Consider the following 3,695-nt stretch of genomic DNA (forward strand, 5'->3'; position numbering starts at 1 on the left):
AAGGAAATCAGAGTGAAATATCAGCTTGTTAAGTTTCATATCACCAGCTCTCTGATAGGTATAATGCAGCAATTTCTGGTGAATAAATTATCAAAAAGTTTTATGTGCTATGTCTAATCTCAATTTCCATCAGATAGAAATTACCACCTACCTCCCAAAGGATGGATTTTTTATTATTATTCTTCTGTACAACAGCAAAATTAATTATGCTGTTTGGGGTGGGAGTTTATGAAGAAGACACAGAGGGTGGTTCTTAGGGAATTATTTTATTAGTGTCACTTCAGCCATCCAAACAAACACGAGGGATTCACCTGGGAGGGAGGCAGAGTCATCAACTGCTTTGATTCCGTGGATCAACTCTGTCCCACTCCAAAGTCTCATCTTCATTATTTGGCACCAGCTCCCAGCTTTATCAGTTTTTTAAATGCCCTCCCCTGCTCAGCACTTTGGAGATATTTTCCTGAGGGTTGTTTTCTCCACTGGCCCTTGGTGAGCTGCATCATTATTCCAATCTTAACGGCACTCTAATCTTCCTCCTAATTACATGTAATGAGTATTTGGGAGTTGACAGAAGTACATCAAGACATAATAATAAAGAAAATTACTAAATTGAGTCTTCCAATTACATTCTATTAGCTCGGATGGTTGGCATCTAGCAGAAATAAAAATAGACATTATTAAAATCCTTCAGCTTTCCCTTGGTGTTTTCCCCCGACCCCACATGGTGCTTCCACAGTGACATCAGTGACAGGTTCAGTGTCCAAGCAAAGCCTTGCAGGGCAGAGCAGAGCAGTGCAGGGTCCTGGAGGGGCCAGGGCAGCCCTGGGAGCAGCTCCATCGCTCAGCTGGGAGGCCCTGGCCCCATGCAATGCCCCGTGCAGTGTGAGGGGGCTGTGGATGTGCCCCTGAGCACAGGAGGAGTGATGGGGGATCCCAGAAATCTGGAGCTTCTGAGGTTTCTGTGCTTTCAGGCACAGATTTCTGGGATCCCACAGAGTGAGGACACTCATCCCTTCTCAGGATAAGCTCCCCTTTTTCCCTCTTGCTTATTAAAGGGAGAAAATTTTGTTCATTCTCTGGCTGAAGGGTGCAGGCTTTGCTCCTGTTTTCTTACCACACCTTGTATTATTTACTCTTCCCACAGTGCTGATTTCAGTATAAATAGAGGACAGGTTTTAATTAGCACAGCTCTTCCATCCATGAAGCCTCTCTGAGTTTTGTCACCTGGTGATGCAGCCGTGGCTCGGGGCAGGGTGAGCACTGCAGTGTCTGCCCTGGGAATGGAGCAAACTCTGCAGCATCCTCATCCCAAATCTCTGAGCTGGTGTCCAGCCCGAGGCACAGCCTTTGCACCCAAACTCTCTCAGGGTCGGTGGTTTGTGCTGAAGCTCCTCTGGCTTTGGGATCTAAATATAAACACAGTTCCTGGGGTTTGTGGCACCCCAGGGTCACCTTGTCCTCACCTTTTTCACAGCCTTTTGCTTCTCTTCGTGTGCACCCCACTACAGAGGGGATGAAATTTCGGAAAAGCTCCTCCCAAAAGAGAGAGAACAGCTAGAGGAGAAGATTTAATTAACTATTTGATCATGTCCAGAAGTGTTTTCGTGTCTCCAGGACAGTGTCAGAGCTTCGTCCCTTCCTGAAGTTCTGCAACGCTGCTTTCCCTGCTCCCCCCTCAGAGCGGCCCCAGCCGCGCTTTGGAACGGATCTGTTAAACTCGGGATTAAACACGAGTCAGGATGCAGCTCTCCCCTGTGCTGTGGGACAGAAAACCACTCAGACATTCGAGGTCTGACCCTCCTCTGCTCCCAGCAGGAGCTGCAGATGAGCAGCTGAGCCCACATCGCTTTCCAGCTGTTTGCTTGTTCCTTCCCCTGGCAGAGCCAGGCTCTGTTCCTGCAGGGCTCCGGAGGACCAGCCCTGACACTGGAGTCCTTCCCCACTCTCAGGGCTGGAGGGGCTCCCTCGGGCAGTGCCATTTGGAAGCAGCAGTGTGAGCAGACTGAGGGATTGCCCATTAACTGCTCGAGTGGTGGAAATGAAACCCGTGAACAGCTCGGCCCCACTGCAGCTGAACCCAGCTGATCTCTCCTAAAGACAATTACAGGATGCAAATGTTTGTAAATCACCCTTTTATTTTATGCCATTTGATATGTTAAACACAACCTCTGCGTTTGCAGTAAGGCCTGAACGAGCCCTGCCCCTTATCCATCGTTCCTGAGCAGGGACACAGGTGCTGCTGGGGCCCCAGGTGTGTCCTGGGCTGCCTGGGGGAGCCAGGATCACATCCCACATCCTAAATCCCATATCCCCACATCCCCACATCCCATATCCCCACATCCCCACATCCCATATCCCTACATCCCACATCCTAAATCCCATATCCCCACATCCTAAATCCCATATCCCCACATCCCCACATCCCATATCCCACATCCCACATCCCACATCCCATATCCTAAATCCCATATCCCCACATCCTACATCCCATATCCCCACATCCCATATCCCACATCCCACATCCCACATCCCCATCCTGCTCAGCCTCTGTGATGGGGCTGCACTCCCCTGCCTTTCAGAGGAGCAGGATGACATCCTCCTAAAATGTTCTGTGGTGCACTGGGAACATGGAACTGACAAGGAGAAAAAAGGTCCCTTCAAAGCTGCAGGTGTTTAAATGGAATTAAAGTCATTCACCAGTTTCCAGTGCCACCAGTGCCATGCTCCCCTCCCTCTGCCCACCCAGCACTGGCACTGTCCCCCAGCCCCTTTTTGCTGCAGTTCCAGCCCCCTCTCACCCCGGCCTGTGGTGTGCCTTTCCAGGACGAGGTGTTTTTTCCTCTGCCAGCCCTGCAGGGCAGGAGCAGAGCAATGTCCCCATTTGTAGTGACGGCCTGGCTGTGGAACCCAGCCCTGCCCTGGCACTGTGTGAACCTGCTGCTGCTGCAGAAAGCCCCAGCCCCAGCTGAGAGACCCCAAAGCCACCCTGTGCCTCTGGCAAGGACCATCCCCTCCCTTTCCCTCCCCCAGCCCAGCCCCAGCTCCTCGGGGCACGCAGCCAGCCCAGGCTGGGCTCAGCTCTGCCTCAGACTTGGAGCTGGCCACATCAGACACGCCGTGATTTATACATCCTGTCCCAAGTAATGGCTCCAGCAGAAGAAAAGCACCGATGGAAATTGCTGCTGTCACTTGTGCTTCCTGTTTATGAGCAGGATCGGGTTACAGATGTCAGCGGTGGCACCGCCAGCGCCGCATCTGCCCTGGCTCAGGTACGGAGAAAATCAGGGAACATGAGCTCTCAAATCACATTTTGGTGCCAATATCTTCCTTAGCAATAAGGGAGAGAAGAAAAACAATTTCAGGAAAAGGCAGTATATAAGGCACGGTGGCTGCTGAAGCAGAACAATTATTGCTGCTATAAAGGAGCCTGTGATGCATCATCTGCTCCTTAACAACTCCGGTGAGACAGGAGGGTTATCGAGGGACTCGGGGGGTGAATCTCTAACCCCAATCTTTAATAAAGAGCTGGAAAGAATTCAGGAAATTATACACTTGTAGGGTTGATCTCAATGGTAAAAATGCGAGTCTACAGAAATTAATAAAGGATGAGGTCACCCAACAGCTGGAGGAGTTCGTGTTGGTTTGAAAAAAACCCCTCCAGATGGCTTTTCTAGTTTATTTTTTAAAGGAGTAAG

This window comes from Sturnus vulgaris, chromosome 15, assembly GCF_052056855.1.
Source record: "Sturnus vulgaris isolate bStuVul1 chromosome 15, bStuVul1.hap1, whole genome shotgun sequence".
Lineage (NCBI taxonomy): Eukaryota > Metazoa > Chordata > Aves > Passeriformes > Sturnidae > Sturnus > Sturnus vulgaris.